Genomic DNA, 12998 nt, shown 5'->3' with positions numbered 1-12998 from the left:
ACCTCCCCACCACTGAACTCATCTAAATGAAACACTGTTGCAGGAAAGCAGCATCCATCATCAGGGACCCCCAATATCCAGCACATGCTCTCTTCTTGCTGCTGACATCAGGAAGAAGGTTCAGGAGCCTCAGGACTCACATCACCAGGTTCAGGAACAGTTATTAAAACCTCAATCATCAGATTCTTGAACCAAAGGGGATAACCACTCATCTTTACTTGCCCCATCATTGAAATGTTCCAACAATCAATGGACTCTCTTTCAAGTACTCTTCATCTCATGATCTCGACATTTATTGCTTATATGTTTATTATTATTTCCTTTTTTATTTGCACTGTTTATTGTCTTCTGAACTCTGGCTGGATGCCCAAGTTGGGTTGTCTTTCATTTATTCGATAATGGTTATTATTCTGTAGATTTATTGAACACACCAGCAGGAAAACGAATCTCAGGGTTGTATGTGGTGACATATATGTGCATTGATAATAAATGTACTTTGAACTTTGAAACTTTGATACTTGAAAATGTCATTTTGTAATATTCAAAGATATGACAACTTTAAAAAAAGAATAGGAATTCTATCTTTTAAGAATACAGTGAAATATAGATTAATGAAATCATTATAATAACAGCATAGAACATAGAAAGAGCAGCGAGAAAATTTACAAGGATGTTGCCGGAACTTGAGAACCTGAGTTATAGGGAAAGGTTGAATGTATTAGGGCTTTATTCTATGAGGAGGGATTTGATAGAGATAGACAAAATTATGAGGGATATAGACAGGGCAAATGCAAGCAGGTTTTTTTTCCACTGAGGTTGGGTGAGATGAGAAGTAGTGGTCATGGGTTAAGTGTCAAAGGTGAAATATTTAAGAGGAAACTGAGGGGGAACCTCTTCACTCAGGGTGTGGAACAAGGTTCCAGCAGAAGTGGTGAATGCTGGCTGGATTGGTATATTGAATAAATGTTTGGATAAGTATGTGGAGGGGAGGGTTATGGTTTGGGTGAGGGTAGATGGGACTAGGCATAATTGATGGGCTGAAGGGCCAGTTTATCTGCTGTAATGCTCTATGACTCTATGAGAATGGTACATCACATGAACAAGCTCTTTCACTCATGCCAAACTCAGCATCAAACTATATCTCTTCCATCCTCACATGAACCATATCCCTTCAGTCCCTGGATATCCATGTGTCTATCTAAATGTCTCTTAAATACCATGAATACAAGACATTCTGCAGATGCAGGAAATCTTGAACAACACATACACGCACACAAAGTGCTAGAAGTACTCAGCAGGTCAGGCACCGTCTATGGAGGGGAATAAACAGTCAACATTTTGGATCAAGACTCTTCATCAAGGTCCAAAACATCAACTGTTTATTCACCGCCACAGATGCTGCCTGATCTGTAGAGTTCCTCCAGCATTTAGTGTATGTTGTTAAATACCACCATCAGACCTGCTTCCATTGCTATTTTTGGCAGCCTGATCCAAACACATAACTCTCGCTATATAAAACTTGCACCCCCCCCCCCCACCACATCTCCTATAAGATTGATTGAAACATTCCAGGTAGAATGTTTTTAAAACAAACTGCGAAAGACTTAAGTGAAAATATTAAATAAAGAATGTTTAAGAGATTTGTGCAAATCGAGGGGAAAACCACCCATTTCACAATCTCTTTGATGCACTACTGTCAGGAAGGAGGTACAGGAGCATCAGGACTAAGACTGCCTGACTGGGTAACAGCTTGTTCCCTCAGGCTGAGATACCAGTGAATACCCTGTCACCACTGAGGTCTCATCATGAGGACAGCGATTGTTGAGTGTTTATTGGTGACCCATGCTGCACACTACATGAATTTGAATTATATTAATTAACTTACAGTATGGATGGTAATATGTTGATCTGTGCTGGGTTTGTTATATGTATTGCGGGTGCACCTTGGTCCAGAGGAACGTTGTTTCATTTTGTTGTACAGTACTGTGCAGAAGCCTTAGGCACATATTGATAGCTAGGGTAATAATTTTATGTATTGCACTGTACTGCTGCCCCACAAACAAAAAATCATGACCTTTGTGAGTGATGATAAACCTGTTTCTGATCTGGGTCTCAATTGTGGACTGAGAGTGGGAAGGGGACAGGGAGAGGGGAATCATGGTTTCATGACAGATGTGAGTGATGATAAACCTGATTCTGATATGGGGGGGGTCTCTATTGTGGACTGAGAGTGGGAAGAGGGTAAGGAGGGGGGTGGGAAGCAACAGAGAGATATTCTGTGATGATCAATAAACTGGTTGCTTGGAATCGAATGACCTTGCCTGGTCTCTCAGGGCTGTGTGTGCTCTTACCTGCGCCACGCCCCTGCCATTCCTTCTCTGCCACCTGTCCCAACCCCCTACCCCCAGTGCTCCACCCTCACCATTCCCAACAACTCAGCTCCTGCCAGATTTACAAACTTCTTCTCCACCCACATTGTCAAATACAGTACACTGCCAAAGTCTTAGGCACCCTAGCTATACTTATGTGCCTAAGACTTTTGCACAGTACTGTACATATGTACAGTCAGATGAAAATAAACTTGAACTTGAGAAGTGATAGTTTTGCTAAGGCTGTTGATCTATGCACATTAATTTCACCAATATATATTCAGTGGTTTGTACTGTAGTGAAACACGATTCCAACCGTAAAGAGAAAACTGCTGCAATGATACACTGAGCTAACAGCTAAAAAAGATGAAGTCATCCATGCAGAGGTGATTATACAAGCTGTCTGCAAAGCTCATATTACAAAGCATGATTTGTATCTAGGCCATTGCCTGGGGGATACAGGATCAGCATGAATAGGTAAAAGAGATAATCCATTCTACCGAGCGGTCAGTTTATTAGATACTGGAGTGGAACCCAGTGTGGTCTTCTGATGCTGTAGCCCATCCTCTTCAAAGTTCAACATGTGTGTTCAGAGATGCTCTTCTGCACACCATTGTGGTAATATCTGAGTTACTGTCAGCTTGAACCAGTCTGGCCATTCTCTTCTGACCTCTCTCATCAACAACGTGTTTTCATCCACAGAATTGTATAAGGAGTTTGTACATTCTCTCCGTGACCCCGTGAGTTTCCTCTGGGTGCTCTGATTTCTTCCTACAGTCCAGAGACGTACTTGTTGGTAGCAGTCATTGTAAGCAGTCCCATGAATGGGCTAGGGTTAAATCAGGGGTTTCTAGGTGGTGCAGTTCGAAGGGCCAGGTGTGCTGGATTTGAGTAGATAAGTAAGCTGCTACTCACTGGATGTTTTATTGTTTTTCACACCAATCTCTGTAAACTGTAGAGATTGTTGCCTGTGAAAATCCCAGGCAATCACCAGTTTCTGAGATACCAAATCACCCCATCTGGCACTAGCAATCATTCCACGGTCAAAGTCATTTGGATTACATTCCATCCCCCATCTGATGTTTGGTCAGAACAACAAATTAATTTTTTGACCATGTCTGCACATTGAACCTTGAAGGGGATGGGCTACCACAACAGAAGACCATGAATATACTACTTAGTGCCCACCATATTAGGCACAGGAAGTACCCAATAAAGTGACCACTGAATGTACTTTTATAAAAATTCAGTGCCTATAAAAAGTACTCACACCTTGGAAGTTTTCATGTTTTATTGTTTTACAACATGGAATCACAGTGGATTTAATCTAACACTGATCAACAGAACAGACTTTCATGTCAGAGTGAAAACAAATTTCTACAAATTGGTTTAAATTTATTACAGTTATTAAATACAAAATAATTGATTGCATGATTACTCTCCCCCTGCACCTTTGGCAGCAATTACAGCCCTGAGTCTGTGTGGATAGGTGTCTATCAGATTTGCACATCTGGCCTCTGCAATTTTTCCCCTTTCTTCTTTCAAATCTGCTCAAGATGGAGATCGTGAGTGAACAGCACAGTTTAAGTCCAGCCACAAATTCTCAATTGGATTGAGGTCTGGACTCTGACTTGGCCACTCCAGGGACATTAACTTTGTTGTTTTCAAGCCATAACTGTGTAACTTTGGCTTTATGCTTGGTGTCATTGTCTTGTTAGAAAACAAATCTTCTCCCAAGTTGCAGTTCTCTTGCAGACTGCGTCAGGTTTTCCTCCAGGATTTCCCTGTATTTTGCTGCATTCATTTTACCTTCTACATTCACAAGCCTTCCAGGGCCTGCTGCAGTGAAGCATCCTCACAGCATGATGCAGCCACCACCATGCTTCATAGTAGGGATGGTGTGTTTTTGATGGTGTGCGGTGTTTTGCTTACACCAAACATAGCGTTTAGTCTGGTGGCCAAAAAGCTCAATTTCAGTTTTACCAGACCGTAGCACCTTCTTCCAGCAGACTGCCAAATTCTAGCTCAGATTTCATGTCAGGTTTTTTTTTCAACAGTGGCTTTCTCTTTGCTACTCTCCCATAAAGCTACGACTGGTGAAGCAACCGGGCAATAGTTGTATGCTTAGTCTCTCCCATCTCAGCCACTGAAGCTGGTAACTCCTCCAGAGTTGTCATTTGTCTCTTGATGGCCTCCCTCACTAGTCCCCTTCTTTCACAGTCACTCAGTTTTTGAGGACAGCCTGCTCTAGGCAGATTTATAGCTGTGCTATATTCTTTTCATTTCTTGATGATTGACTTAATTGTCCTGATGATTGACTTAACTGTACTCCAAGGGATATTCAGTGACTTGGAAATTTTCTTATATTCTTCTCCTGACTTGTGCTTTTCAAAAACCTTTTCATGGAGTTGCTTAGAATGTTCTTTTGTCTTCATAGTGTAGTTTTTGCCAGGATACTGACTCACCTTTCAGATACAGGTATATTTTTACTACAGTCAATTGAAATACCTTGACTGCACACAGGTCTCCATCTAACTAATTATGTGACTTCTCAAACCAATTGCCTGCAACAGTGATGATTTGGTGCGTCACATTAAGGGGGGCGAATATTTGTACAATCAATTAATTTCTGTTTTATGTTTGTAATTAAATCAGAACACTTTGTAGAGATCGGTTTTCACTTTGACATGAAAGAGTCTTTTTCTGTTCATCTCATCAGTTAATAAACTCATCAGGGTGATTGATAAGTTCGTGGCCTAATGTAGGAGGAGATGAGTTATTAACCAAACTTTCTGCAAAATCACTCAAAGAGTTGAACCACGTGCATGTAACAAGAGCTATATAACATCTCTTTCTACCTTAGGCCACGAACTTATCAATCAACCATCTGTGGACACTTTCTGGAGGTCCAAGATCCATATGCTCCATGACCGCCGGACTATGTTTAAAAATAAATGTGCTAGGTTTTCTAAAATTGACCCCTTCTACCTTAGGCCACAAACTTATCAATCACCCCTCATATATGCAAGTATATTTTAATATTGTGGTATTTTTAGAGAGTACTGGATATATTTATGAGTATATTCATTATACACTACAATTCTGAAACCACTCAATGAGTTAATATTGCAGACTGTGAATAGTACAAGCTTGAGTAACAGAGAGAATTTTCAAACACCAAAACACAACTAAAACAGTACAACACAAGTGATAGTTCCCTTTCTTCCAAAGTCTTAAAATACACTGCTGTAAAATTATTGATAATCAGAATCAGATTTACAGTATGTCATGAAATTTCTTGTTTTGTGCAAGCAGTATAGTGCAAAGGACACGCCTGTCCTAGTATGCAAAGTGAGCTGCAGCGAACTGGGCAGATCTACATGTGATACTGTAATGCTCCATGGAGAGCAAAGGGCATGACAAGGCACAAAAGATGTCATGGGCATCCACTGCAAACCCAGTTTGTGATGCTTGATTGTACCTCTGGAGTCGGATTTCTGAGGTCAAGAGAGTGGAACTGCCCCAGTGCAATGGCTTTTCCACTTGAAAACAATCCTGCACAGATTTCCTGTCATCATCAGATATAACAGACAGCCACCGTCAACAGTACAAGATATAATTAATTACCACAATTGACAATAAATAAATAACTTGTGCAAAAGAGGAAAAGTGAGGTGGTGTTCATGGGTTCATGGGCCATTCAGAAATCTGACGGCGGGGGGAAGGAACTGTTCCTAAAACATTAAGTGTTGTGTCTTCGGGCTCCCCATTGATGGTAGTAATGAGAAGATAACTCCTCCCCAATGGTAGGGATGAGATGAAGGCATGTTTGATAACTGTAAAGCTTGTCAGATAAAATGCTTTAACATTGAAGGGATGGGATGAGATTACATTAATATAGTGTTTGAAGTACCCAATTCTTCCTCAGAGAGCAGGACGATGTCTTTGGGAACATAAGCTTGTATTATACCTGGGAATTTATCCAAGTAAAAAAAAATCATTTACTTGTCTGTTGGTGGGTATGTTGCACAGGTGCAAGACACTCTTATGATGAGTAAGCAGAAAATGATATGGTTGGGCTGAGTCCGATCTTGGCAAATTACTTCAAACGTTTCATCACCATACAAGGAGACATTGTCAATGCGCTGGTAATTGTGGTGGGCCCTCCGAATGGTTGACCTCTATATACTTTTCAATCAACTGTTTGGTCATCATTATGGAAATCTGATCAGCTGATTGATAAGTATATAAAGGCCAAGCACTTAAAGGACACACCGAAACACTGAGGCTTGGACATACGGGTTTGCACTCTACTTTGTGGTGCCTTGTTTGCAGGATATTCTGGCACCTGAGGCAGGGATGGTTAAGTCATGTATGGTGGCAGTTTATTCTGACTAGCATGGGTACAGTGATTATTTAAAGCAACTTATCGCAGGTTCCTTGTGCTTCGAGAATGATTCATCTCACAGTGCTGCTCCCCCCCCTCTGTTGGAATTCCTGTGAATAAACTTTTGTTTCTGTCTTGACGTGGGAATCTGTTGTTACCCCGCACCTGCGTTCAATCATCTGATTTCTCCCTGAGATTTCATTTCAGTTGGAATGCCCACATTAGAATCAGATGGGTATATCATCTGACCATTTTGTAAACCTCTGTCAAATCTCCCCTCAGTCAAAGACTCAGCAGAAAACACAGCCCCTTAAGACACAAGACACCATTGACTGAAATTCCCAAACAACATACAAGGTCTGTAATTAAATCCTGATGACTGATGTCCACATTTCTACAGAAGATTGGATTAGGTGGTATATTAAGTATTTAAACCTGTTCCAACTGGACATTCAGTTCACTGCTTTCAAAAGTTGAGAGATGTTCTCCTGTCCTGAAATTTATTGTTTTGCAGCAGCAGTGAAATATATAATAGATACTATATATTATAGTATGAAATATATATATTTAATATCAATCACATTATATATATATATAATACATGCTTAATATGTCACACATAGTGTGTTGAATACACCCCCACACACACACACTCATGTGAACAGATCTATAAATGTGATTAATTAAGGAGTGCAGAAAAAGAGCAAAAAAATAGTGAGGTAGTGTTCATGGGTTTGTGGTCCATTCAGAAATCTGATGGCAGAGGGGAAGAAGCTGTTCCCAAAACCTTCATTCTGTGTCTTCAGACTCCTGCACCTCCTTCCTGATGGTAATGATGAGAAGAGGGCACGTCCTGGGTGGTGGGGTCCTTAACGCTGGATGCAGCCTTTTGAAGATGGTCTATCATGGATGATGCTCAATGGAGTGTCCGACTGGAATGAACTTGCAGAATTATAGGGAGGGGCCAAGGCAATGAAACCAGCTGGACTGATTGTAATCAGAGCCATTATACACTTAGCAGTCCAAAGAGCTTCATTCTGTGTCACGACTTTGCTGCAAGAAGCAATCAAGTGTGTTGCTAAAAGATTTAAACCTATTAAACTAAAGAAACACCTTCAATCTTTAGTCTCATTTGCAGAGGGACGACAATTCTGAGGTAAAAACAGGAAACACTAGAAATAGATGTGAAACAAGAACATGGAGAGCTTAATATAGACTCAGTGGCCACTTTATTAAGTACACCTGTACACCTGCTTGTTAATGCAAATATCTAATCAGCCAATCATGTGTCATCAAATATTAGAAAGAGGAAGAAATGTGATTTAAGTAACTTTGACCATGAAGTGATTGTTGGTGCCAGACGGGGTGATATGAGTATCTCAGAATCTGGGATTTTCACTCACAAGTCTAGAGAGTTTGCAGAAAAACCAGTGAATGGCAGTTCTGTGGGTGAAAATGCGTTGTTAATGAGAGAGGTCAGAGGAGAATGGTCAGACTGGTTCAAGCTGACAAGAAAGCGACAGTAACTCAAATAACCACACGTTACAACAGTGGTGTGCAGAAGAGCATCTCCGAATGCACAGCAAGTCGAACTTTGAAATGGGTGGGCGTCAGCGGCATAAAACCACGAGCATACACTGTTATGTCGTCTTTCCATATTTCTTTACGATTTAAAAGGCCATTGAGCCCATCAGGTCCATGCCAGTTTACAGAGAAATCCCAATTCCCCCGCTGTTTAAAGCAGCCACCATAATTAAAGAGCCCACCCAACCTGGATTTCCTCTCCCCTCTGTCCTCCCATTGGACAGAAGATACCAAAATACAGTAAGTGCCGCCATTCTCAAGCACAACTTCTATTCTGCCGTTATAAGATTATTAAATGGTTCCCCTAGTACAGGAGTTTCCAACCCTTTTTTTAATGCCATTGACCCCGAACATTAACCGAGCGGTACGAATGCTGCGCGGAGAAGTTAAAATTATTTATTTTTAAAAGACAACTGAAGTGGTGCAGCGCACCGTGTACGAATATAACACGAGGTGGGTCTAAAAAAATTTCCCGAGTGACATGAGGTGTTGGAATGAGTCAAATTCATCCACGAAAATGAAAACACGCATGCGTTAGTCAGCGCCGATGTTGTTGATCGCTTGAGATGCAGGCGCTACCTCTTTGTGGCACTGAACTGCATCAGTAGTCAATGGGTCCTGTCAAAGGGTCCCAGCCCATAACTCCGACTACTTTTTTCCAGATTCTGCCTGGCCTGCTGAGTTCCTCCAGCGTTTTGTGCGTGTTGCTTGGATTTCCAGAGCCTGCAAGTTTTCTCTTATCCATATTCAATGGGATTGGGTTGGAAGCTCTCGAATCCCAACTGTATCCCATGGAAAACACCAACTAAAACATCGACAGTCACCAGATCTTAACTGCGGAAGATAAACTGAGGGGCAATGAGATTCTTATCGAAGCCCGAGAGCGGAAAACGAACCGGTGTTCAACATAGAAACACAGAAAATAGGTGCAGGAGCAGGCCATTCGGCCCTTCGAGCCTGCACCGCCATTCAGTATGATCATGGCTGATCATCCAACTCAGAACCCTGTACCTGCTTTCTCTAACCCCTGATCCCTTCAGCCACAAGGGCCATATCTAACTTCCCCTTAAATATAGCCAATGAACCGGCCTCAACTGTTTCCTGTGGCCTCATCACTCCGTGTCTGTCAGGGATGTTTAGCCCTCTGTTATGCCATGGAACCACACCATCAACCGAGGAATCCGTTAACCACAGGTTGGGAGCCCCTGAGTCGCCCAAGATCCGCCCGTCCTGTCTGTTCGCGTTTGGCCCTTCTCCCTCTCTTTTCGTTACGACCATCGGCTGGGAGACCCAGGAGCCTCGGGTCCCACGCCACCGGGTTCAGGAACAGTTGTTACCTTGACAACCATCAAGCTCCTGGGCGGGCGTGGATGCTTTCACTCGCCTCGGTGCTGAACTCTCCCCACAACCTGTGTCGACTCACTTCCGGGACTCTGCCTTCGTCATGTATGATTTTTTAATGGATCCTATTGTATTTCGTTATTTTCCTGCCAATGTCTGCAAGAAAATGAATCTCAAGTTTGTGTATGGTGTAAATACTTCGATAATACATTACCTTTGAATGTAATTTAGCATGACCATATTTTGGGTCTCTACCAAACGGGGTATCAGTCGTTCTTTCTCTCCGCTAACCTTGGGCAAGTTGTAGCATCTGCTTAGCCCACCCTCCCCCGATTAGGGTCCTATGAAGCCACGGGAGCAGCTGGTGGACATCACAAGACCTGATTGCGTGACTCCTGATGCCAGGCAGACAATCTCTGAAGAGTACTGATAATGGCTGGGGTCGCTCGTCTTATAAAGGCAACGGCAAACCATTCTGTAAAAAGAAAATTGCCAAGAGCAAACACGAGGAAATCTGCAGATGCAGATGCTGGAAATACAAACAACACGCACAAAATGACGAAGGGTCTCGGCCCGAAACGTCGACAGTGCTTCTCCTTACAGATGCTGCCTGGCCTGCTGTGTTCCAGCAGCATTTTGTGTGTGTTGCCAAGAGCAATCATGGTCGTGAGACCACGATCGCCCACGTCACACGACACGGCACATAATGATAATGATATAGGAGCAGAAGCAGGCCATTCGGCTCATCGAGTCTGCTCCGCCATTCAACCATGGGCTGATCCAATTCATCCAGTCATCCCCACTCCCCTGCCTTCTCTCCATACCCTTTGATGTCCTGGCTAATCAATAACCTATCTATCTCTGCCTTAAATGCACCCAATGACTTGGCCTCCACAGCCGCTCGTGGGAACAAATTCCACAGATTTACCACCCTCTGACCAAAGTAATTTCTCCGCAGATGATGACAACTTAGATAATAAATTCACTTTGAATGTCTCTTTATTCTATCTTTATGTAAGTAAAACGTGCAAAATTCAGACAGTTACTTAGACTAAGGTATTATAAACAGCCGCGTTCATGACGAAGCATCAAACGCGATGGATCGAAGCTCCAGTTAGCAGCGGATAACTAGGTCACTTCTTGCATAGATTATCTGGTCTGACCCCAGAGAATTTACAACATAGACCCGCGTTCTCCAATTAGCGCACCTCTGCGCACTGCACTAATTTATTATCGGAAGGTTTAATTTAATAACTTTCTTAGGGACTTATAAATCTCAGCCCCATCAGATATACCAGCACAAATCATTAATATCGAGGCGACCAAGTTCATGATGGCGTAGAGATGCCAATTCCAGTTCTTCCGGTACTAATGAGTCTCCTCGAATCTGCGGTCAGGTACGAACCACAGGCTACAGTGGGATAATTCAGCTCTAGTAAAACCCCATACTTTTTGGAGACGTTGCGGTGAACAGATGTTTGAATCTGTGGTACCGGATTTACCGCCCATTAACGTATCAGTACCCAGAGAAACTGGTTGATTTATATCCCAAACTAATCCAGATATTGTTCTCGTTTAACTTTATTTCTAATTAAAAGCAAGTGTATAGACACTCAGCATGCTCTTTATTAGCTACAGAAATGTATCTAATAAAGTGACCACGGGAGTGGAACCCGCTGTAGTCTTCTGTTGCCACTCACTTCAAGTTTTGACATGCCGCATTCAGAGATGCTTTTCTGCACGCTGTTGTAACGCGTGGCTATTTGAGTTTGTCGCCTTCTTGTCAGCTTGAACCGGCCTGGCCATTTTCCTCTGACCTCTCTCATTAACAAGGCGTCTCCCCCTACAGAACTGCCGCTCGCTGGATGTTTTTTTTCTTTTGTTTTTCGCACCACTCTCTGTAAACTCCAGAAACTCTCTGTAAAATCCCGGGAGATCAGCAGTTTCTGAGATACTCAAACCACCCCGCTTGGCACCAACGATCAAAGACTCTTAGGTCATATTTCTTCCCCATCCTGAACAACAAATGAACCCCCTGACCAGGTCTGCATGCACTGAGTTGCTGCCTAGATATTTGCGTTAACGACCAGGTGTACCGGTGTGGTTAGTGAAATGGCCACGGAGTGTACATAGTACGCGTTTTATAAATGTACATCCCGGTCAACAGCAAGCAACGCCGCACGCTCTACCTGCGATGCAGATTGACTATGTCGTTGAGAGCGTCGGCCCATTTCCACCGGTAATACAGCAAAAGGATGTTGGACGGACGTTTGATCCACAGCTTGGAGGCGCCCCCGATAGACCTGAGCAAAATTATAGCATCCCTCCTGGCTGAATTCAGCAAGGCTTCGTGACTTTTGATCAGATCCACCGACCAGAGCGACGGGAATCGGCTGTTGGGAGTTTCACACGGGCTCAGCATCCCTGGATGGAATCATTGGGCGGAAATCGAGGGGCCGAGGGGTTGCTATCATATTGTTCAGCTTCTGCGAACGGCGGGGCACACAGTTATTTCAACCAATTTTCCTGACGTCACGGTGATGGAGTTGCTGTGAAATGATTTCAAACTCAACCCCCGTCAAGTTATAAATATAGAAACCGTATCATAGCAACACGCGGCTTGCTGGCATATGTAGGACAGGTCTCTGGAAAGTCGTTCGGTAACAGATCGTGGCGGAATGCAAGACCTCCTTTACCGAAAGACGGGCAGAAATATGAGATAACTAGCAACGTTATTAAATGTGTGAGTTACTAAACGCAAGTCCCTTCAATATCCCTTGGGGATGCCCATGTGGGGGGGGGGGGGCAGGTAATACAGTGGCTAAGTGGCAAAGCTGGTTATCAAGGCTTCCCAGTGGTATTCTTCAGATCGTCACCACCTGGTGGTGCCCTTTGGCCTTCTATGTGTGGGATAGATTCAGATTCAAATGTACGTATCACGTATGCAGCCTGCAGGTCACCCTTGGGCAATGTGTAGCACCTGCTTAGCCCCCGATCAGGGGCACATGAAGCCACGAGTCCTGGTGATATGACTCACCAATACCAGGCAGACAATCTCTGAAGTGTATTGATAATGGCTGGGGTCTTGTAAACACGCTACCCAGAAGAGGGCAATGGTAAACCTCTTCTGCAGACAATTTTGCCAAGAACAGTCAGTGATAGTCATCGAAAGACCATGGTCACCTACAGCGTGGCACATAATGATGATGATGATATTACCCAAGTTCCAGGCTGAGTAGTAGAGGTGGAGAAAGTAGATTTTAATGGAATTGGTATTGCCTCTGTGGGTCAAAGAGCCTATATCTGTGCACTGTGAA

At 43.1% G+C, this 12998-nt stretch overlaps 1 protein-coding gene across 3 annotated transcripts in view; it reads left to right on the top strand.

Annotated features, from left to right (window-relative positions):
• Positions 1 to 12998, top strand: part of LOC132405975 (phospholipid-transporting ATPase IC-like) — a 175376-nt gene that overhangs the window by 17505 nt on the left and 144873 nt on the right. The gene's annotated exons all lie outside the window — the stretch shown is intronic.

Source organism: Hypanus sabinus, chromosome 16 (assembly GCF_030144855.1).
Source record: "Hypanus sabinus isolate sHypSab1 chromosome 16, sHypSab1.hap1, whole genome shotgun sequence".
Taxonomy (NCBI): Eukaryota; Metazoa; Chordata; class Chondrichthyes; order Myliobatiformes; family Dasyatidae; genus Hypanus; species Hypanus sabinus.
The sequence above is the reverse complement of the archived record's forward strand: the minus strand, read 5'-3'. Positions and strand labels throughout refer to the sequence as shown.